We start from the raw sequence: 25,996 nt of genomic DNA, 5'->3' as shown, positions 1-25,996 counted from the left end.
CTTGCCCAGCTGCAAGTGTGCTATCGGAAAGAGTATTCAGTGCAGCTGGATCAATCCTGACAGAAAAAAGGACCCGTCTGTCAACTCAAAATGTGGATGATCTAACCTTCATTAAAATGAACCATGCATGGGTTTCCAAGGATTTTGTCCCACCTTCCCCTGATGACACATAGGGTGACAGAAAAATGGCTTGCTTTGGTCCACCTCTTCCTGGGACTTAACCTATTTTGCCTTTTGCATCAGCTGAATGTCCAACATCAACATATGCCACTTTCTAAAACTCCCTAACTGTGCTGCCTCCCCCCCCATGGCCGGGGTCACCACCTAGCGCACGACACCGTGCGAGTGCCGTTGCCCTGGACAGGTGGGTAGGCCGACTCTTGGGCACGGGCACTGGCACAGGGTCCCTCATGGTGCAATCAAGTGTCTCTGACGGTGGTGGTGCACACCCGCCGTCAGACACACCGCCATACTATGAGGGGCCCAGTGCCAGTACCGACGCCCACGAGTGGGCCCCCCTTGCTTGGGCAGGGCCCCAGCATTTGCAATCTTTACCTCTCCCTGCTCCTCCGCTGTGTAGTCTGGGCCGTCAAATCCATACTGTGCCTGACACCGTCTGAGCCTGCCTCCTGATGTATAGACATATATTTTGAATGTGTACGCTATCCATACATGTTATCCGGGGATACAGTACCCTTTCTCACCTTTGTGCAATCACGTGCAATCCATACTGGGCCTAACACCGTCTGAGCCTGCCTCCTGATGTATAGACATATATTTTGAATGTGTACGCTATCCATACATGTTATCCGGGGATACGGTACCCTTTCTCACCTTTGTGCAATCACGTGCAAGCCATACTGGGCCTAACACCGTCTGAGCCTGCCTCCTGATGTATAGACATATATTTTGAATGTGTACGCTATCCATACATGTTATCCGGGGATACGGTACCCTTTCTCACCTTTGTGCAATCACGTGTAATCCATACTGGGCGTGAGAACGGCTGGCGAGCTGTTAGGCAAGCTAAAGCACCTGTGGTTTGCACACGTAAGTTTTTCATTTTTTCAGGAATGACGGTTAGGCCTAATTCCGGAACTGCGGTTGACCTGCACTTACTGGGAAATCATCGTTCGCGGGTAATAATTGTAATCAGTGATCCCCATCACTAACGTTGTTCAGCGGGTTATCTGCACCTGTAAGCGACAAACGTTGGCCTTTTCAGTGTAGCGCACATGCAGCCACGGACATGTAAGGGCATGACACACCAGTTATTGGCCAATCTCATGTGCCAGAGCCTCACGTGTCCCTCTAGTAAGCCGGACTCGGACCGCGGGGCATGACGGAGTCTCGTTCGTTAACGGAATTAAGCTTGCAATGTGTGCATCTTTTCTGTAGCTGGCATGGTTGAGGTTTCCCAGGTGGAGTCGAATTTAACCATAGGCTCCACTCCTGGTGGTGCCCTTCTGGACATTCCTTTAAGGTTCAGCTTTGCAACCATACTGCCCACGTAAAACAAACACTTTGCCTTCATGAACGCTGTTTGGAGGGTCATGACTCATGGGAATAATGCCGCCCAATCAGTTAACCTGCTAGAGAGATCCTTCGTTGCTCCCAAGCATGACATCACACTCCCTAGGAGGAAGGTAATGCCACTGTGGCGACCGTACTCCTGGGGGCGACACAAGTGCACTGATGCCCAGCCACTGCTCGATGAGTCTGCTGGTACATTGACCCAGACCACTACATTCCCCTCGCACGCTACACGGCCTGAATCTGACCCTGATGAAACTCAGGTTACCCTTCCCATATACAGTTCCATCTTACACGGTGACAAAGAGGAAGCTGCAAATGAAAGTGCAGGTTCGGCCCACCCGCCATCAGACACACCACCGTACTATCAGGGGCCCTGTGCCAGTGCCGTCGCCAACGAGAGGGCCCCCCCTGCTTGCCCAGGATCACAGCACTTGCAAGGTTGAAATACTGTGCAGTGAGATGGAAGATGGGGACGACGAGGAGTCCAGACTAGTACAGGGATTCCCTAGCGAGGAGACTTATTTGATTGTTTTCAATGTTGGGACAGCAATTTTTGGGGAGCACTATACTCTGGAGAATGATAGATGGGGCCCACCATACACTGGAACATTCCAAAGGTGGACATCAGACACTGGAGCAGCATTTACAGGGCCCATTATACACTAGAGCATTAGAAATGGGGCCCATTATGTTTGGAGCATTATTTGGGCCCATAAGACAGTGGAGCTTCATCCATGGGGACTAACATATACTGTAGCATTATGTGGAGCTCATCATATACTGTTTCAAACATTATATGGGACCAATGATTCTGTATGGAGAAATAGATGGGCCTCGTCATGAGATGTAAAAAGTGAAGTATTTTTCATTGTACTATACCGCTATTTCTCTGCCGTATCGGAGCATGATGAGTTGTGGTATGTGTTAAAGGGGCGCTCTTTCGCCCAGGGCACATGAAAACCTGGAGCCAGCCCTACCCCCCTACAACTTTAGCCAAATAACCCCCATTTTTCAGTGCGTAACTTGTATTATGAAGTTAATTAAGGTTGACAAGCTTAAGTAAGACGAATTGATGCTTTTGGCATTCAAATGGGCACTGTAGGTGTGTTTCCTTTCCTCCTCTCACTGCCGACTTTTATTCCCCATTGACTTACATTGGGTTTTGTGTTTCGGGACGACCCCGACTTTTCCCTATAATCGGCCGATCATCCTCGACCCGACTTTTGGAAAAGTCGGGTTTCACGAAACGAAACTCGACCCTAAAAAACCAAAAGTCGCTCAACTCTAGCAATGACATGAGAGGCAGAATACTCTTGACATATAACGTAAAAAATCAGATGGAAGTTAAAAAAAGTAGATAAAGGCAATCTCACCAAACTCGATGAGTGTTTCACCCACAGCTTCATCAGGAGTAGTTGGTGAGTGTGAACAGAGCATACTTATTTTAAACACAGTGTATATCAGTGACAACTCTAGCTAAATATATCTTAAGTACACTTGAAACGACCATTATTGAAATGAGAACCCGTACATGAAGGCGTAGTTTATCATACAGTATACAAGTAATTAAACAAAGTACTTAAAAACACTCAAGTTGAAGCCACAAATGAAGAGCGTCAATTAATAAATGATGGCTCATTGGCAGAAGGTCATAAATTAAGACGGAAGCAAAAAAGGCTGCCAAAACATGTGTAGCATAAGAGGTGCAGTTGAGGAAACAAAGGCAAAGGTGAAACTCACTCAAAATCAGTATCTATAAACCCATAAAGGCTCACCCACCAAACTCAAAGTGCGTTTCGCACATGGCTTCATCAGGAGTATCTGTTGAGTGTTAGCAAGCATATTTATGTAACACACGATCAATCAGTGAAAGCTCAGCCCATACATTAAACATACTTGTAATGGCGGACAATGAAACATGGCCCATCACATGAAGGCATGGTTTATAATATACAAATGTTTATAGTAAAAAAAAACAGCTAAAAATGCACAGTGACAGTAGAAAAAATTGCCGGCACATGTCTGGAAGGTCTGTAATGAAGACTGAAGCAAAAAGCCTTCTTGTGCGGTGCGGTGGGGTGATGATAGATCTCCCCAGATAACAATATGATGTAAGAGAGCACGGCGATCAGGTGTGTCACAAATCACATGGCACGTCGTGTACAGGTGTCACATGACGAGCAAGGTATACATGACACTATCAGCAAGGAATCTTCAGACGCTGAATAGTGGATTAAAAACATCTGTGATGAAAAATGGAAGGGGAATTCAATGAGAAGTCATATGGGGGAAGGTGAGAACAGAACAAGGAAAGACTAAATAAAAAGGTCAGAGAAAAGTGACATAAAAAACATAAAGACAAACGAAAGTTTCACATAAAAGACATGAGAACAAAGGCTAAAAAGTGTCAATATTTAATGGGTAATTACCATATAATAAAAGTTTTACATATTATAGGCACTACATAGTGTTTCTGATCGGAGGGATTCCGGGTGCTAAGAAAACCACCAATTGGTCAAAACACCACTCTGCCCACCCAAGGTGTATGAGCTCATTTACGTAATTTTTTTTTACAAGGAAACTATGTAGAATAACCCTGATTTCAGCATCTCTCGCTGTATTGTAGGCTTCCCTCATGTAGGAGGGCTGACACATTTGCTTTAACACTTTGGTTGGGTGAATTACACAAGGAGATTCCGTGATCTGGTATAAATTATAATAAGTGCTCCGACCCCTATGAAGATATCTTCTGAAATAAATTCAGAATTAATCAGCACAGACCTATTCGTCCACGACGCCAGGTACACTTTCTTATACCGACTGCTCCTGAACAAGAACTTATTTTAAACTGCAAAGTCTTCCAAATAACGAGCCAATATAAGGTTGTTTAATAATTTACGTGAGGATCCACCCGGAAACCTAACACGTACAAGTGTAACCAGTGAGCGGTCCAAGGCTGAGGTTCTTCCAAAGACCTCCAGTACCACGAATCACATAGAAGGTGCCTGTTCAATGATGACATTATGCAAACCATAATTATCTCTATGTCTAGTGGTGTTTAAACATATTCTGCAGATACGTGTCCTAAATATTTACCCAGTTACCATGTTCCTGTGTAAACTGCTATAACACTACCTGCTCACAAGCTCCGAAACACAGAGGAGCCTATGAGTGTCTCATCTAAAGACCTATGGAAAGTAGCACATGGAGCTATGGAAATGTACCGGGTAATGCTGAACTAGTCAATTGTCAGGTTATTCTACTAGCAGTCCTATGCAAAACAAGAGATCACTGTTATATTACTACATTTTTCCTTACTATGTAATATTATTATGTGACTTACTATATGATATTATGTGTGTTTCAATGTGATATTACTATTTATTTTACTCTGTGTATTATTATGTGCTTTATTATTTGATATTATCATCTTTATGTAATACTAGATGGTGGCCCGATTCTATCGCATCGGGTATTCTAGAGTTTCTGTTAAATTAAAAAATAGTGATATACTCACCTTCCAACGGCCCCAGGACTCTGTCCCGCCTCTCACCACGCTCCCGGCATCTTCCGGTCCCAGTAATGCTTTGCGCGAAACACCGTTGATGATGTCGCACTCACATGAGAGTGACGTCATCTCCAGCCCTTCTCGCTAAGCATTACTGGGATTGGAAGATGCCAGGAGTGTGGTGAGAGGCAGGACAGAGTCCGGGGGCCGTCGGAAGGTGAGTATATAACTATTTTTTATTTTAACAGAGACTCTGGAATACCCAATGCGATAGAATCAGGCCACCATCTAGTGTATTATACTCCTGTTACACCCGGAGCTGCTGTCACTGTTCTGCTTTTACCTAATGTATTGTACTCCAGTTACACCCAGAGCTGCTGTCACTGTTCTGCTGTTATCTAATGTATTGTACCCCAGTTACTCCCAGAGCTGCAGTTACTGTTCTGCTTTTACCTAATGTATTGTAGTCCAGTTACACCCAGAGCTGCAGTCACCGTTCTGCTCTTACCTAATGTATTATACTCCTGTTACAGCCAGAGCTGCAGTCACTGGTCAGATCTTATCAAATGTATTGTACTCAAGTTACACCCAGAGCTGCAGTCACTGTTCTGCTCTTACCTAATGTATTGTATGCAAGTTACACCCAGAGCTGCAGTCACTGTTCTGCTGTTACCTAATGTACTCCTGTTACACCCAGAGCTGCAATCACTGTTCTGCTGTTGCCTAATGTAGTGTACTCCAGTTACACCCAGATCTGCAGTCACTGTCCTGCTGTTACCTATTGTATTGTACTCCAGTTATACCCAGAGCTGCAGTCACTGTCCTGCTGTTACCTAATGTATTGTACTCCAGTTACACCCAGAGCTGCAGTCACTATTCTGCTGTTACCTAATGTATTGTACTCCAGTTACACCCAGATCTGCAGTCACTGTTCTGCTGTTACCTAATGTATTGTACTCCAGTTACACCCAGAGCTGCTGTCACTGTTCTGCTGTTATCTAATGTATTGTACTCCAGTTACTCCCAGATCTGCAGTCACTGTTCTGCTTTTACCTAATGTATTGTAGTCAAGTTACACCCAGAGCTGCAGTCACTGTTCAGATCTTACCTAATGCATTATACTCAAGTTACACCCAGAGCTGCAGTCACTATTCTGCTGTTACCTAATGTAGTGTACTCCAGTTACACCCAGATCTGCGGTCACTGTTCTGCTGTTACCTAATGTATTGTACTCCAGTTACACCCAGAGCTGCTGTCACTGTTCTGCTGTTATCTAATGTATTGTACTCCAGTTACTCCCAGAACTGCAGTCACTGTTCTGCTTTTACCTAATGTATTGTAGTCCAGTTACACCCAAAGCTGCAGTCACCGTTCTGCTCTTACCTAATGTATTATACTCCAGTTAAACCCAGATCTGCAGTCACTGTTCTGCTGTTACCTAATGTATTGTACACCAGTTACACCCAGAGCTGCAATCACTGTTCTGCTGTTACCTAATGTAGTGTACTCCAGTTACACCCAGATCTGCAGTCACTGTCCTGCTGTTACCTAATGTATTGTACTCCAGTTACACCCAGAGCTGCTGTCACTATTCTGCTGTTACCTAATGTAGTGTACTCCAGTTACACCCACATCTGCTGTCACTTTTCTGCTGTTACCTAATGTAGTGTACTCCAGTTACACCCAGATCTGCAGTCACTGTTCTGCTGTTACCTAATGTATTGTACTCCAGTTACACCCAGAGCTGCTGTCACTGTTCTGCTGTTATCTAATGTATTGTACTCCAGTTACTCCCAGAGCTGCAGTCACTGTTCTGCTTTTACCTAATGTATTGTAGTCCAGTTTCACCCAGAGCTGCAGTTACCGTTCTGCTCTTACCTAATGTATTATACTCCAGTTACACCCAGAGCTGCAGTTACTTTTCTGCTGTTACCTAATGTATTGTACACAAGTTACACCCAGAGCTGCAGTCACTGTTCTGCTGTTACCTAATGTATTGTACTCCAGTTACACCCAGAGCTGCTGTCACTTTTCTGCTGTTACCTAATGTATTGTACTCTAGTTACACCCAGAGCTGCAGTCACTGTTCTGCTGTTACCTAATGTATTGTACTCCAGTTACACCCAGAGCTGCAGTCACTTTTCTGCTGTTACCTAATGTATTGTACTCCAGTTACACCTAGAGCTGCAGTCACTGTTCTGCTGTTACCTAATGTATTGTACTCCAGAATATGTACAGGACTGTGCCTGTATAATGAGCAATGCAGCAGTGATGCCTTTAACGGCTGTAATTTGCCTGTACAATAAGCGATGCGGGCGTGTTGCCACGACGAGTAAGCAACTGTCACTGATTGGTCGTGGCCTAACTGCCGCGACCAATCAGCAAGGCGGGATTTCCATTATAGACAAACAGACAGACAGAATTAGACAATTATATAGTAGATTGCTATTTGTTTTACTTTGTGGTATTACCATGTGTTTTATTATTTGATATTATGTTTTATGTGATATTGCTATGTGATTTTACCGTTCATTTTACTATCTAATATTTACTATATTGATTTAACAATACAGGTTTACTCCTTCTGATCAAATCACTTCTTTTACGTCTACAAGGAATCTTAATTAACCCCATCATGACATGGCGATTTCCCGTTTTTTTTACTTTTTTGTTTTTTTCCTCCCCTTCTTTGAAGATGCATAACTTTTTTATTTTTCTCAAGTGGTTCCAATGGGTAGGATTTGTGCCGCGCTTCTGGCCGGTGCTTTTTAAATCCCACTGACAGTGATTGACAGCTGGATTCAACTAGTTAACATGAGCGGATAGAGCACCGCTTCACCCGTGGCTGTTAAAGACGCTTGATGGCTGATTAAACATGTGGGCTCATTCACGGTGCCTGCATCACTGGCATGGACACAAACTTTGATGTAAATATACTTCAAAGGTAGTGAAGAGGAGCGTGAGACTAAATGTCACGCACAGTGTAGGACAGACTAAGTGCAACACAAAGGGATAAAGAAAGGGGAACTGAACACTAGAGAAGGGGGAAGTGGAGACCCCTAGACTGATCTAACATCACCCTGTATGTCCTACCATCCCTATATAGGTTCCTAATCTATCGCCAAACAGAATACCTAGTCTCTGTGAGACCCTGGCGATAAGTCCTGCACCGGGAAAGACAGGATGCAGCAAGTCAATCCCACTAACACTAAAGATAGTATGGATAAATGAAATCGGGGGACACTTAGCTTGAGTAGACTCAGAGAGAAACGCTGAAGCCCTCCAAACTCCAAGAGGACGCTAGTAGACAACTACAACATTCAACAGAAAAGTGGAAATAACACCCACATCTCCCAACAGGAAGTAGGAACTTATAAACACCCAGGTCCATGTGTGGTCATTAGCAACGGGGGAGGTGACCACTAGACTGCAAAGCAAACCAATGAGACCTTCTGCAGACAGATGCAGCGCAATGGTCTGACACATCAGTGAGACCAGAGCTGTCCAATATTCTTCTCCAACTGCTTAACCATGTGCAGTGTTTTTCAGTTGGAGGAGACTTGTGGATCAGTCTCAATAGGCTTTCTCTATATGTGGTCGGGGGAAGCAGGACTCACAAGCTTTTCTTTATGAGCAAATGGGAGAAGAATCCCTCCCAGACTTTCTCTTTGAGTATGGTGTAGCAGAACCCAGGCTTTTTCTATGAATGGACAGGGGAAGCAGGCCTTACAAGCTTTCTTTTTTGAGCAGGAGTGGTACAGAAGGACTCCAATGACTTCCAGACCTTCTCTATATCTATAGATATACTGTATGAAGCTGTCCTGCTCTGGTCAGGAGATGTGCGGCCAGACCATGCATTGCGATTCGACATTGGACCGATTATCATGAACATCTGAAACAGCCGTAATGGGAAGCAGGACTTACAAGCTTTCTTTATGAGCAGGTGGGGGAAGCTTGACTCATAGGCTTTCACTATGAATGGTGAGGGGAAGCAGATGGGAGAAGAATGACTTACAGGCTTTCTCTTAGACTATGGTGTAGCAGGTCTCAGGCTTTTTCTATGAACGGGCAGGTGAAGCAGAACTTACAAACTTTTTTTGAGCAGGAAGGAGAAAAGAAGGACTCCAACTATGAGTAAAAATGAGCAAAATTCCAGTTTTTTTCCTGTTAGTTCTGGATGTGCAGCATTTTACGATTGGAGGAGCCACCAATCTGATGCTTTATTCCATCTTACATAGAAAATGAAGCCCAATTACTGAGTATTAATATCAATATTCTGACATTTTGTGCAATAGTTCCCAAAACAAAAACTATTGCAAGCTGCAAATCAACCATGTGTAGCTTCGACTTGCTGTGGTATTCACTTCCATCTCCCTCTACATCTTGCTAACATGCATTTTCTAGGCTAAATGGGAGCAAGTACTTTGACCCACACCTTATTATTACTGTGTGCCACTCTATTCAAAGTCTATTGGACTAAAGCCCTGTCTCACATAGCGAGATTGCTAGCGAGATTGCTGAAGCATCACCGATTTTGTGATACAGCAGCGACTAGAGTTGAGCGAAACGGGTCGATAAAATTCAAAAGTCGCCGACTTTTGGCAAAGTCGGGTTTCATGAAACGAAACCCGACCCTAGGATGAGGTCGGCCACGAGGTCGGCGACTTACGCGCCAAAGTCGCGTTTCAAAAGTTTGTTTTGCGCTCTTTTTCAGCCAATCAGGATCCACGGACACTGTGGGCAACGTGATGACATAGGCACGGGTCACCACCATCTTTCAGAAGGGCATGCAAGTGATTGGCTTGCTTTGGTGGGCGTCACAGGGGGTATAAAAGGGCGTGCACGCCGACCGCCATCTTACTTCTGCCGATCTTAGTATAGGGAGAGGTTGCTGCTGATTCTGTAGGGAGAGCGTTAGGCAGGGAAGAAGACAAAAAAACTGCTTCTGCTGCTAGCGATTTGGCCTGCACAACACACCAGTCACTGTGTGTGCAGTGCAAGGGGAGGCTATATAGTGGTGTATCAGTGGTGTTGGTTGTTGGGCTGCCTTTTAAGGCTTCCTGACAGGCTGGCATTGCTGTTTACCCACTGCTCCGCAAACTGCTTTTTTAAAAGCAATCCCAATTTTTTTTTTTTGTCCTGCTGAGAAGAAAAAAAAACTGCTTCTGCTGCTAGCAATTTGGCCTGCACAACACACCAGTCACTGTGTGTGCAGTGCAAGGGGAGGCTATATAGTGGTGTATCAGTGGTGTTGGTTGTTGGGCTGCCTTCTAAGGCTTCCTGACAGGCTGGCATTGCTGTTTACCCACTGCTCCGCAAACTGCTTTTTTAAAAGCAATCCAATCTCCCTTATCCTCTAGTCACTTTTGTCACAGCTGTGCCATCGAGCCTGTCACATAGCGCTCAGATATTCATTGGGCCTCACACAATCCAAAAGTGTCCAGTGTCCAAAAGTGTGTGCAGAGATTCAAAATCTCCCTTATCCTCTAGTCACTTTTGTCACAGCTGTGCCATCGAGCCTGTCACATAGCGCTCAGATATCAGTGGGCCTCACACAATCCAAAAATGTCCACTGTCCACAAGTGTGTGCAGAAATTCAAAATCTCCCTTATCCTCTAGTCACTTTTGTCACAGCAGTGCCATCGAGCCTGTCACATAGCGCTCAGATATCAGTGGGCCTCACACAATCCAAAAGTGTCCAGTGTCCAAAAGTGTGTGCAGATATTCAAAATCTCCCTTATCCTCTAGTCACTTTTGTCACAGCAGTGCCATCGAGCCTGTCACATAGCGCTCAGATATCAGTGGGCCTCACACAATCCAAAAGTGTCCACTGTCCACAAGTGTGTGCAGAAATTCAAAATCTCCCCTGTCCTATAGACACCTTGTACCTTGTTTTACATTACTATATAGTTTGTTGGATTTTGTCTACATTTCTACCAAAAATGAGGAAGGCTGGTGGAAGAGGCCGTGGAATTGGGCGGGGGTTGGCAGCTGGTAATGATGGTGTTGGTGGTGGATCTGATGGTAGTGGCAAGAGCAAAATAGGACCGAATGCAGGAGGTGCTGACCCTGCGTCATCGTCTGGCTACATAAGGCCTCGAACGCTTAGTTTTCTAGGAGTTGGCAAACCGCTTTTAAAGCCAGAGCATCAGGAAAAAGTTTTGTCTTACATTGCTGACTCAGCCTCCAGCTCTATCGCCTCCTCTTCTTCAGTTGTAAAAAGTAAAAGCACTGAGTCGTCATTGGAGGCTCATGTTCATGAACCACAACTTTCCTTGTGTCCTTCACCCCAACCAAGATTGAAGGATGACGCAGGCCATACTACTGATTACTCCATGGAGCTGTTTTCACATACCATGCCTGGATTATCAAGTGAAATGGTGAATTACCCAGGCCAAGATGAATCTGACATGGAGTGCACTGATGCACAGCCGCTGATGGATGATTCTGCTGGTACATTCACTCAGAGCACTACATTGTCCTCGCAGTGTGTGGTGGGGAAAACAGAAATAAAGAGCATAATGGTCAACAACGGAGACCAGCCACACTGCAAGCATCGCTTCAAGAATGACCGTATTATAATAAACAAAATAGCAAAAGTCAGACAGGGAAAAAATGGCACATATTGTTATGGCAAGGAGTGTATTAAAACATCACCATATAGCCAAAGGATGGTATCCTATTCCATGGCACACTACCCTGCCCATAAAAGACACATGACATCCATAACTGATGCTATGTAAAGCATCAGAAACAAGAGCAAAAGTAACTAGTTATACCTGGAAGCAGTGGTGGGGTGGACCGACCCCACTGCCACCACTGCTTCCAGGTATAACTAGTTACTTTTGCTCTTGTTTCTGATGCTTTACATAGCATCAGTTATGGATGTCATGTGTCTTTTATGGGCAGGGTAGTGTGCCATGGAATAGGATACCATTCTTTGGCTATATGGTGATGTTTTAATACACTCCTTGCCATAACAATATGTGCCATTTTTTCCCTGTCTGACTTTTGCTATTTTGTTTATTATAATACGGTCATTCTTGAAGCGATGCTTGCAGTGTGGCTGGTCTCCGTTGTTGACCATTATGCTCTTTATTTCTGTTTTCCCCACCACACACCGTATGTCCTTATATAATATTTTACATTATTTAATAAAAATTATGTTTTATGGATTTTTGACTGCTTTTTCTTCTTGGGTAGCTTCTATTGAATGTGCAGTGTCCTCTTTATTTGATTGTCCTATTATGTGGATCATGATATATAATATATATTATTGATCACAATTTATGGCCGTTTAGTCTTATACTTTCCGGCATCCACAGTACTATGTCTTCTCCCTACTCATTCTATTGTCCTCGCAGTGTACAGAGCCAGATTCTGACCCTGATGAGACTCAGGTGCCCCTTCCCGCACACTATACCACCATACACGGTGACACAGAGGAAGGTGCACATGACATAGAAGAGGAGGTGATGGATGACCCAGTTGTTGACCCAGATTGGCATCCATTGGGGGAAGAGGGTGCTGCTTCCAATAGCTCAGATGAGGAGCATCCACAGCAGACATCGACATCGCAACAGCTGTTATCTGGCAGGCCCGGAGCACTCCAAAGACAGGTTCCAAACATCAAAAGAGTTGCTGGACAGCTTGTCCAGAGGGTCAAAAGATCACAGCGTGCTAGGCCGCAAAATGTCTGCCAAAGTAGGAAGAGTGCAGTGTGGCACTTATTTGAACAAAATCCTCATGATCAGGCCAAGGTTATCTGTAAGAAGTGTGCAAAGACCTTTAGCCGAGGGAAAAATCTGAAAAATTTGAATACCAGTTGCATGCTTAGACATTTAACCAGCATGCACTTGCAAGCGTGGACACAACACCAAACCTCAAGTGCCACATGTGCAACTGATCACAAAGAAGGTAGTCAGCAACGCTACATTGTTTCCCCCACTGTAAGCCCACCGGTTAGCACAGCAGCAAATGTTGAGGTGTCGTTGCAAGGCCACAGCAGTCAGGGAATCCCACTGTTATATCAACGAAATACTGAATCTAGGCCATCAGAAAGAACACCAACTCCATCACCATCATCAACCCTCTCTCAGTCCGCCCTGTCCACCGCTACTTCCACCATATGCAGCTCTCAAGTCCAGCTCACCCTCCCAGACACTATGAGTAGGTCAAGAAAGTACTCAGTCTCTCATCCGCGTACACTGGGTTTGAACGCCCACATTGCCAAACTAATCTCGTTTGAGATGATGCCCTTTCGGTTGGTGGAAAGGAAAGCTTTCCGCGAACTCATGGCCTATGCAGTACCACGCTATGACCTACCCAGTCGCCACTTCTTCTCTCACAAAGCCATCCCAGCCCTCCACCATCATGTAAAAGACCGCATTGTCCATGCACTCAAGCAGTCAATGAGTGGAAAGGTGCACCTCACAACTGATGCATGGTCCAGTCGGCATGGCCAGGGCCGTTACGTGTCCATCACTGCGCACTGGGTTAATGTGGTGGATGCAGGGTCCACAGGGGACAGCGGTGGTGGGACAGTGCTGCCTAGCCCACGGTATAGGAAACAGTTGGCTGTAGGCGTTCGACCCACCTCCTCCAGAAGCGAAAGCTCGTCCACAGAGCGCAGTCGTACGAGCACTCCATCTGCAGCTGCCACTGTTGCACACGATGTGTCCCCCTATCGAGCAGCTAGTGGAAAGCGTCAGCAGGCTGTGTTGCAGATGATGTGTTTGGGCGACAGACACACCGCCGAGGTGCTGGCCGAGTACTTGAAGCGACAAACTGAGTCATGGCTGGGCAGTGTACATCTTGAGGCAGGCAAGGTAGATAGTGATAACGGCCGTAATTTTGTGGCATCCATAGCCCTTTCAAAACTCAGCCACATACCTTGCTTGGCTCACACCTTGAACCTGGTGGTGCAGTGCTTCCTCAAAAATTATCCGGAGTTAACAGCCCTGCTCCAGAAGGTGCGAAGACTGTGCGCGCACATCCGCCGGTCGCCTGTACACTCCGTTCGTATGCAGAAGCTGCAGCGATTGCTCCACCTTCCCAACCACCGCCTCATTATCGACATTGCAACAAGGTGGAACTCCACCCTGCACATGGTGGAGCGGCTGTGCGAGCAGAGGCAGGCCATAATGCATTTGTGGGAGGATACACGGCCAGGCACTTTGAGAGCAGACATGGAGTTGACAGGTGTGCAGTGGTCGAAGCTGAAAGACCTTTGTAAAGTCCTTCAGTGTTTTGAGGAATGCACACGGCTGGTAAGCGCAGACGACGCCGTCCTAAGCATGAGCATCCCACTTATGCGTCTGCTCATGCAAACTTTGACGCACCTTAAGGAGCAGGCGTCTGCAGCCAATGTTGATGAGGAGGAAGAGGAGGAGGGAATTCTTGATGACATTCAGCCATTGTCTGCTCAGGGACCTCTCCTGGACGAGGTGGAGGAAGAAGAGGAGGAGGAGGAGGATGATGGGGATGATTACTTAGGGGAGGAGGATGCATCTCGTGGGGCAAGTGAAAATGTTGGCTTGGCAAGGTCTGGTACAGGGTTTGTGCGTGACTGGAGGGATGTGGATTTGCCAGAAAGTGCTCCTCCACCCAGCACTCGCAGTGCATCATTGACACCGGGAACATTGGCCCACATGTCAGATTATGCCTTGCGGATCCTAAAAAGGGACCCCCGCATTGCCAAAATGATGAACGATGACAACTACTGGTTGGCCAGCATCCTGGATCCACGCTATAAAGGCAAATTACAAAACATCATGCCACAGGAGAACCTTGACCTAATATTGGCTAATAAACAAGCAACTCTGGTAAATCGGTTGCTTGAGGCATTCCCAGCACACAGCAGCGGTGATGGTTCTCACACGAGCCGTACGGGCCGGGGGCAGCTTGGCAGAGGTGTTCGTGGTGCACACAGCAGAAGTGGCGTTGGAGACAGGGGTTTCATGACAATGTTGTGGACTGATTTTTCAAATACCGCTCACACAACTGGTAATACTGCATCGATGGAAAGTGACAGGAGACAGCAGTTGTCAACTATGGTAACAAACTACTTTTCCTCCCATATCGATGTTCTCCCACACAGGTCATTCCCCTTTGACTATTGGGCCGCTAAACTGGACACCTGGCCTGAATTGGCCCAATATGCCTTACAGGAGCTCGCTTGCCCAGCTGCAAGTGTGCTATCGGAAAGAGTCTTCAGTGCAGCTGGATCAATCCTGACAGAAAAAAGGACCCGTCTGTCAACCCAACATGTGGATGATCTAACCTTCATTAAAATGAACCACGCATGAGTTTCCAAGGATTTTGTCCCACCTTCCCCTGATGACACATAGGGTGACAGAAAAATGGCTTGCTTTGGTCCACCTCTTCCTGGTACTTCACCTATTTCGCCTTTTGCATCAGCTGAATGTCCAACATCAACATATGCCACTTTCTAAAACTCCCTAACTGTGCTGCCTCCCCCCCCATGGCCGGGGTCACCACCTACCGCACGACACCGTGCGAGTGCCGTTGCCCTGGACAGGTGGGTAGGCCGACTCTTGGGCGCGGGCACTGGCACAGGGTCCCTCATAGTGCAATCAAGTGTCTCTGACGGTGGTGGTGCACACCCGCCGTCAGACACACCGCTGTACTATGAGGGGCCCAGTGCCAGTACCGACGCCCACGAGTGGGCCCCCCTTGCTTGGGCAAGGCCACAGCATTTGCAATCTTTACCTCTCCCTGCTCCTCCGCTGTGTAATCTGGGCCGTCAAATCCATACTGTGCCTGACACCGTCTGAGCCTGCCTCCTGAGACATATATTTTGAATGTGTACGCTATCCATACATGTTATCCAGGGATACGGTACCCTTTCTAACCTTTGTGCAATCACGTGCAATCCATACTGGGCCTAACACCGTCTGAGCCTGCCTCCTGAGACATATATTTTGAATGTGTACTCTATCCATACATGTTATCCAGGGATACGGTACCCTTTCTAACCTTTGTGCAATCACGTGCAATCCATACTGGGCCTAACACCGTCTGAGCCTGCCTCATGCTGTATAGACATATATTTTGAATGTGTACGCTATCCATACATGTTATCCGGGGATACGGTACCCTTTCTAACCTTTGTGCAATCACGTGCAATCCATACTGGGCCTAACACCGTCTGAGCCTGCCTCCTGAGACATATATTTTGAATGTGTACGCTATCCATACATGTTATCCAGGGATACGGTACCCTTTATAACCTTTGTGCAATCACGTGCAATCCATACTGGGCCTAACACCGTCTGAGCCTGCCTCCTGAGACATTTATTTTGAATGTGTACGCTATCCATACATGTTATCCGGGGATACGGTACCCTTTCTAACCTTTGTGCAATCACGTGCAATCCATACTGGGCTTAACAGCGTCTGAGCCTGCCTCCTGAGACATATATTTTGAATGTGTACGCTATCCATACATGTTATCCAGGGATACGGTACCCTTTCTAACCTTTGTGCAATCACGTGCAAACCATACTGGGCCTAACACCGTCTGAGCCTGCCTCCTGAGACATATATCTTGAATGTGTACGCTATCCATACATGTTATCCGGGGATACGGTACCCTTTCTAACCTTTGTGCAATCACGTGCAATCCATACTGGGCCTAACACCGTCTGAGCCTGCCTCCTGAAACATATATTTTGAATGTGTACGCTATCCATACATGTTATCCAGGGATACGGTACCCTTTCTAACCTTTGTGCAATCACGTGCAATCCATACTGGGCCTAACACCGTCTGAGCCTGCCTCATGCTGTATAGACATATATTTTGAATGTGTACGCTATCCATACATGTTATCCGGGGATACGGTACCCTTTCTAACCTTTGTGCAATCACGTGCAATCCATACTGGGCCTAACACCATCTGAGCCTGCCTCCTGAGACATATATTTTGAATGTGTACGCTATCCATACATGTTATCCAGGGATACGGTACCCTTTATAACATTTGTGCAATCACGTGCAATCCATACTGGGCCTAACACCGTCTGAGCCTGCCTCATGCTGTATAGACATATATTTTGAATGTGTACGCTATCCATACATGTTATCCGGGGATACGGTACCCTTTCTAACCTTTGTGCAATCACGTGCAATCCATACTGGGCCTAACACCGTCTGAGCCTGCCTCCTGAGACATATATTTTGAATGTGTATGCTATCCATACATGTTATCCAGGGATACGGTACCCTTTCTAACCTTTGTGCAATCACGTGCAATCCATACTGGGCCTAACACCGTCTGAGCCTGCCTCATGCTGTATAGACATATATTTTGAATGTGTACGCTATCCAAACATGTTATCCAGGGATACGGTACCCTTTCTAACCTTTGTGCAATCACGTGCAATCCATACTGGGCCTAACACCGTCTGAGCCTGCCTCATGCTGTATAGACATATATTTTGAATGTGTACGCTATCCATACATGTTATCCGGGGATACGGTACCCTTTCTAACCTTTGTGCAATCATGTGCAATCCATACTGGGCCTAACACCGTCTGAGCCTGCCTCATGCTGTATAGACATATATTTTGAATGTGTACGCTATCCATACATGTTATCCGGGGATACGGTACCCTTTCTAACCTTTGTGCAATCACGTGCAATCCATACTGGGCCTAACACCGTCTGAGCCTGCCTCCTGAGACATATTTTGAATGTGTACGCTATCCATACATGTTATCCAGGGATACGGTACCCTTTCTAACCTTTGTGCAATCACGTGCAAACCATACTGGGCCTAACACCGTCTGAGCCTGCCTCCTGAGACATATATCTTGAATGTGTACGCTATCCATACATGTTATCCGGGGATACGGTACCCTTTCTAACCTTTGTGCAATCACGTGCAATCCATACTGGGCCTAACACCGTCTGAGCCTGCCTCCTGAAACATATATTTTGAATGTGTACGCTATCCATACATGTTATCCAGGGATACGGTACCCTTTCTAACCTTTGTGCAATCACGTGCAAACCATACTGGGCCTAACACCGTCTGAGCCTGCCTCCTGAGACATATATCTTGAATGTGTACGCTATCCATACATGTTATCCGGGGATACGGTACCCTTTCTAACCTTTGTGCAATCACGTGCAATCCATACTGGGCCTAACACCGTCTGAGCCTGCCTCCTGAAACATATATTTTGAATGTGTACGCTATCCATACATGTTATCCAGGGATACGGTACCCTTTCTAACCTTTGTGCAATCACGTGCAATCCATACTGGGCCTAACACCGTCTGAGCCTGCCTCATGCTGTATAGACATATATTTTGAATGTGTACGCTATCCATACATGTTATCCGGGGATACGGTACCCTTTCTAACCTTTGTGCAATCACGTGCAATCCATACTGGGCCTAACACCGTCTGAGCCTGCCTCCTGAGACATATATTTTGAATGTGTACGCTATCCATACATGTTATCCAGGGATACGGTACCCTTTATAACATTTGTGCAATCACGTGCAATCCATACTGGGCCTAACACCGTCTGAGCCTGCCTCATGCTGTATAGACATATATTTTGAATGTGTACGCTATCCATACATGTTATCCAGGGATACGGTACCCTTTCTAACCTTTGTGCAATCACGTGCAATCCATACTGGGCCTAACACCGTCTGAGCCTGCCTCCTGAGACATATATTTTGAATGTGTATGCTATCCATACATGTTATCCAGGGATACGGTACCCTTTCTAACCTTTGTGCAATCACGTGCAATCCATACTGGGCCTAACACCGTCTGAGCCTGCCTCATGCTGTATAGACATATATTTTGAATGTGTACGCTATCCAAACATGTTATCCAGGGATACGGTACCCTTTCTAACCTTTGTGCATTCACGTGCAATCCATACTGGGCCTAACACCGTCTGAGCCTGCCTCATGCTGTATAGACATATATTTTGAATGTGTACGCTATCCATACATGTTATCCGGGGATACGGTACCCTTTCTAACCTTTGTGCAATCATGTGCAATCCATACTGGGCCTAACACCGTCTGAGCCTGCCTCATGCTGTATAGACATATATTTTGAATGTGTACGCTATCCATACATGTTATCCGGGGATACGGTACCCTTTCTAACCTTTGTGCAATCACGTGCAATCCATACTGGGCCTAACACCGTCTGAGCCTGCCTCATGCTGTATAGACATATATTTTGAATGTGTACGCTATCCATACATGTTATCCGGGGATACGGTACCCTTTCTAACCTTTGTGCAATCACGTGCAATCCATACTGGGCCTAACACCGTCTGAGCCTGCCTCCTGAGACATATATTTTGAATGTGTATGCTATCCATACATGTTATCCAGGGATACGGTACCCTTTCTAACCTTTGTGCAATCACGTGCAATCCATACTGGGCCTAACACCGTCTGAGCCTGCCTCATGCTGTATAGACATATATTTTGAATGTGTACGCTATCCAAACATGTTATCCAGGGATACGGTACCCTTTCTAACCTTTGTGCAATCACGTGCAATCCATACTGGGCCTAACACCGTCTGAGCCTGCCTCATGCTGTATAGACATATATTTTGAATGTGTACGCTATCCATACATGTTATCCGGGGATACGGTACCCTTTCTAACCTTTGTGCAATCATGTGCAATCCATACTGGGCCTAACACCGTCTGAGCCTGCCTCATGCTGTATAGACATATATTTTGAATGTGTACGCTATCCATACATGTTATCCGGGGATACGGTGCCCTTTCTAACCTTTGTGCAATCACGTGCAATCCATACTGGGCCTAACACCGTCTGAGCCTGCCTCCTGAGACATATTTTGAATGTGTACGCTATCCATACATGTTATCCAGGGATACGGTACCCTTTCTAACCTTTGTGCAATCACGTGCAATCCATACTGGGCCTAACACCGTCTGAGCCTGCCTCATGCTGTATAGACATATATTTTGAATGTGTACGCTATCCATACATGTTATCTGGGGATACGGTACCCTTTCTCACCTTTGTGCAATCACGTGTAATCCATACTGGGCGTGAGAACGGCTGGCGAGCTGTTAAGCAAGCTACAGCACCTGTCCAGACAAGTACAGGGATTCCCTAGCGAGGAGACTTATTTGATTGTTTTCAATGTTGGGACAGCAATTTTTGGGGAGCACTATACTCTGGAGAATGATAGATGGGGCCCACCATACACTGGAACATTCCAAAGGTGGACATCAGACACTGGAGCAGCATTTACAGGGCCCATTATACACTAGAGCATTAGAAATGGGGCCCATTATGTTTGGAGCATTATTTGGGCCCATAAGACAGTGGAGCTTCATCCATGGGGACCAACATATACTGTAGCATTATGTGGAGCTCATCATATACTGTTTCAAACATTATATGGGACCAATGATTCTGTATGGAGAAATAGATGGGCCTCGTCATGAGATGTAAAAAGTGAGGTATTTTTCATTGTACTATACCGCTATTTCTCTGCCGTATCGGAGCATGATGAGTTGTGGTATGTGTTAAAGGGGCGCTCTTTCGCCCAGGGCACATGAAAACCTGGAGCCAGCCCTCCCCCCCCCACAGTTTGTAGCCAAATAACCCCCATTTTTCAGTGCGTAACTTGTATTATGAAGTTAATTAAGGTTGACAAGCTTAAGAAAGAAGAATTGATGCTTTTGGCATTCAAATGGGCACTGTAGGTGTGTTTCCTGTCCTCCTCTCACTGCCGACTTTTATTCCCCTTTGACTTACATTGGGTTTCGTGTTTCGGGACGACCCCGACTTCTCCCTATAATCGGACGATCTTGCTCGACCCGACTTTTGGAAAAGTCGGGTTTCACGAAACGAAACGCGACCTTAAAAAACCAAAAGTCGCTCAACTCTAGCAGCGACCTCGCCAGCGATCTCATTACGTGTGACACTTACCAGCGACCGCCCCCCCAATGGTTATCGCTGATCGTGCTCGAATGTCCTAGGCCATTTTTTGATCGTTGGCGTCCCGCTGGCCAGCATGCATCGCTGTGTTTGACCCCAACTAGCGACCTTGTTAGCGACTCAGAAATCATGGACGCAGGCGTGAGTCGTCAGAATCGCTGCTGTGTGACAAGGTCCCAACGACCGCCGAGATCGTTATACAGATCGTCGGATCGTTGCTGCATCGTTGGGTAAATCTGACAGTTTACTAGTGACCATGTAGCGACGCACCAGCGATCCTTACCAGGTCTTATTGTTGTCGGTATCGCTGGTGCGTCGCGTAGTGTAGCGGTACCCTAAGGGAAACAGCCAAGAACTGTCCATCACCCATTGATCATATGTTTTTCTTCTATCCTTTTTTGCACTAAGATAGCTAATTTAAAAATATGTACACATGTGACAAAACAGTAGTTATATTTTCTGATTCTGACCTATTCAGAGCTCCAAATGCAGATCTTTTCTAACACCCGTTATATGGAAAAGACAAGCACGAAAGGAATTTTGGAATAATAATACTAACACTCACTAAACACCCAAACAACTAGGACCAAGTCCAGGTGATGGCTCGTCTTCAGATACATCCACTTCTTAAATCCTGGGAAGAATTAGAAAAAAACCCAGAAACCTTCTGCTGGAACCTGACTGAGTTTATGTAAGAAGAACATTCAGATGTTTTCTTCTTGTTCTTTCCTTTGTAGGATCAATTCTTTAAAGTTCAAAGATGTCATTACGATTTGTCAGTCAGCAGAAAGTCCATGTGATAAAGGATTCAAAGGCTTTGCTCACCTCCCTCATTATGCTTTGTCTGTCCATTTGTACAGTATATTAGGAACAAATTAGGAGTGTCAGTTCTCAGGTTTATCTTTTGGCGGCAATCTCATTGTAGATAATTCCATTTGCTGAATATCCTTCCTGTGTTATAATTGTGTCAAATAATAATTCCTTTGATGCCCGGGTCTCCTTTTCATCCATACAGTAGGACTGTTGTTATTCCTGCCCTTGAACTTACATTCATATTGCATGTTAGAGACAAGAACCTGACAGCTGCAACAAATAGTTACTTCTTATAAATTATATTATAATATGATGTGGAGGAATAGAGAAAATCATTACAACTAAAAAGGAAAAAATATCACTAGTCTTTATAATATGGCAGGCTGAAAATATGGGATTTATTTCACTTGGAAAGTGGATTAAAAAGGTTATCCCAACAGATCAAAGCTGATATTTGCACAATTATAGGGGTCTGACTACCGAGATACTGATCACAAGTGCAAGGGTCCTATGTCCCCCTGTGTGAATGGAGTGGTAGTGCGCATGTATATCCACTGCTTCATTCAATGTGGTCACACATTTGCCCTATCATCATATTCACTTTCAGATTTAGGATTTTTGGACTACCATAATTGATTTGTGTCTCTCATATTGTTGAAGGAGGGGGGAGATACCAGGTGTAAGGAGCTACTACAATTGCAGATGTAATCAAATGGAAAAATTACAGAAAAAGTACCAAAATAATAAAATTAAACTTTGTTTAAAACTACAACGCGTTTCAGTTGTATACAGCCTTCTTCATGTGGATACTGCCGAAACACATTGTGTTTTTAAATACATTTTTATTTTATTTTTTGCTACTTTTTTTGGTATTTTTTCTATTTGATTACATCTTCTATTGTGGTAGCACCTGTGACGCTGAGTCACTTCTCATGGACAAACCGTGAGTCAGGATAGTTGAAGAGTCTGAGGTCAATAGCTAGGAGGGTACGTCCTAAAAAGGGAAAAGAGACAAAGTCATTGTCAGGTAACGGTCTGAGGTCAAAATTCCAGGTAGGATAGCGGATCAGAGCAAAAGGATTAAACAGACGGATGGTCAGAATGAGGTTCAAGGTCCAGCAGCGATACATCAACAAGAAAAACACAAGGCACAGAGTAAACCAACCACACTTAGCTGAAGCTACAGCTGACAGCTATCTGGGACTGCTACAGAAATAAAATTATTATTATAAAAGTTAAAAAGTTAAACTTAGTAGACTCAGGGTAGTTCAATAAAAACCCTCCTTTTTTCACTTTCTGTATATTTCACTGTATTCCCTACCAGCCAGCTGACATCAACATTAAATGTGGAGCTTCACTCGACTGCAGCGACCTTCACAATCAATGGATGTTAAATATTGGGAGACTTGGGGGGGACACATTATCTAGAAAGTAAGCTGGTCTGTAATGTGAGAATAGTTTATTTTTTTTAATTTATTACACTACCCTAGGCCTATTAAGTTTAACTTTTAAAGTAGTGGATGATACCTTTAATCAGCTGCCAGACATCTTTGGCAATTTTGAAAGGGGAAACCCCCCCCCAGCTTTTGTGAAACTGACAAATACTTATTTCCTCCCAACATCACCAATGTTCATATCATTTATGCCATTGGCTTTTGTCTAAACCTGTCAATATATTATATTATAGTCGACCCATTGTTAACAAATTGTTTATGGAATGGAAAGAGGAAAGTTTTTATCTACTTGTAGCCTAAAGGAATTTTTTTTGTCTCATCTAGGGAGTTGTCTTCTAAAAGTCTCAGGTTTGGGTAAACTGTTTTTGAGCAGCTTGGACAGAAGGTACTGAGGTAGCAGGATAGCCAAGTCATGGCGATGTGGTAGCAACGAGGTATCAAGCTGTAGAGGACATGCCAAACAGTTTTAGCAGGGCTGGATCAGTGATGACTGATGAAGCAGAGCTGAAACAGGAAAATTGTAGCTGTGGTGGTTGCTATATTAGTGCTGGAACCATGAATACAGGAATAGCAGTGTTGTAACAGTGGTGGCTGACGTAGCAGTGCTGTAGCAATGATGACCTGGATAGCAGAGTTGAAGCAGCTTTGGCTGATATTGCAGTGCATGAACAATGAAGAATGGCTAATATAGCAGAGATGCCGTCTTGAAGCCTGATGTAGCAGAACTAGCATAGCATTGACTGATGTAGCAGAGTAGATTGAACAATGCTGTAAGAGCAGAGTGGTAGCAAAAAGTATCAGTATCAGTACAACTGATAAAGCAGTGACTTAGCAATGCTCCAAACATTGTGTAGTGGCAGTAAGCCAACTAACTGAATACTCAGGCGGTGTCACCTGAACATGACATGCAAAGGAACAGAGCGCCAAGGCCAAGATGGAAGGAGTATGCAGAGTTCAGGGATGGAGCCAGGAGAGGCGAGTGCAGAGGACACACACCTGAGATTAAGGTAGGTATGTGAGAGCATCAATTGATCATCTGAGATTAATCATTTAGTACATTTATCCATACACATTCTAGTCCATATTAGCTATTACAATCTTTGATATTGGTAAAGTGGATATTAGGAGGATGTACTGGCTGCGGTGACTGAATTGATGAGATCTGGAGAGCGTAAAAAAGAATTTTTATTGACACCAACGCATTTGACACCTTTCTGAAGGATGTTTGATTTTTTACCTTGAGAAAGTTGATGGTCTGGAGCCATAACTCATCTTTGTGAATAAAAAAATGTGCTTATACTCCATGTATCTCATCCTTTCTGTAAGCACATCCTGCACATCGTGATCTTATCTGCTTTGCCAAACTGCTATGTGGACGATACTCTCCAACAGCTGCGAGGCTGCAGCTACGCCACATCAGGCCTCTACAGGTGTTGTGTCCTTATACAACCCATCACCTGTGTACATTTCTTCCATCCAGATCTTCCCAGTCTTTGAAAATGGACATATTCAAGGACACCAAACAAATGATGATTTTGGGAACTTTCTTTGAAAGATCATTAATGGACTAAACATCTTGTAATTCGTAAAGTGCTTTCGAAATTGGACAATCCCTACCTGCAATACATTTCTCCAAACTATGCAGTGCATAAACCTACAATAAACCATCTGCTTCCTTCAGCATTAATAGTTTGAAGGAAACTTTTTATGGCAGTTAGTGATGGGCGAGTCCTAAATTACTCGGAATCGCTTGACTCTAGCTAGTCCGAGCCCGGGACTCGCTACTCGTTGCGAGTCTAGCGAGTCCAATGTTAATGAATGGGGAAGCGAGTCTTAGCGAGTAATGTGCGATTTACAAATCGGAGATGTGTCTCGGAAAGCGCTTGCATTGGCGATTTGTAAACCCCACTCACAACAGTTTGTTGCTGCTGTGTCCGAGTCCAAACTCGCATTTGTTTGTCTTATTTAGCGCCGATGAGGCGAGGGAAGCGATTTTCTCTAGCACACACCATGCTTTGAGCAAACAGGAAATAATCCGAGTCAAGTTGACATACGCACACACACACAGAGCAATACAGAGCAATCATGGCCCGTGTCACTGTCAACACGCTGCAGTTGATTGATCTGATGGAGGCTCGGCCCCTGCTTTGGCTCCCCACTGACCCTGCCTATGGGCATAACATCCAGCGGACTACAGCCTGGAGGGAGATCGCTCAAGTGATGTTCCCTGCACTGCTACGGCCACGACCTCGTCCCTTTGCAACCTCTTTTTTGGGAAATTGTGGTTTTTGTGACATTGTTGACAAATGCACAGTCACCGAGATGGAGTTAGGTGGTGCTGTAGGCGTCACTTGCTGGCGGGGTAAGTGTGTGTGCTGACAGCAGTGAAGCTGCACACTATTCCCTGCACTGTGCACTGCACTGTAAGGCTTGATCCTCCCTGCCTGCCTGCCTACAGTCTACACAGTACTCCTCTGTCCTCCTGGTGGCTCTCAGAAGAGCTGTTTGGGTTTAATATAAGGAATCTTGAAGTTTCCCTACACTAACTGACAATCCCTATGATCTGCTCAAGCATCTACCTCACCCTGCTCTATCTCAGATCTCTCAGGAATGTAGAGGAAATGGCGGTGGAAAAGGCTTATATACAGCCTCGCCTCTCATACATGACATAGGCATCACGATGGACAGAAGCCAATC

This window comes from Dendrobates tinctorius, unplaced genomic scaffold (assembly GCF_039654945.1).
Source record: "Dendrobates tinctorius isolate UK_male_01 unplaced genomic scaffold, ASM3965494v1 ptg000084l, whole genome shotgun sequence".
Lineage (NCBI taxonomy): Eukaryota > Metazoa > Chordata > Amphibia > Anura > Dendrobatidae > Dendrobates > Dendrobates tinctorius.
The sequence above is the reverse complement of the archived record's forward strand: the minus strand, read 5'-3'. Positions refer to the sequence as shown.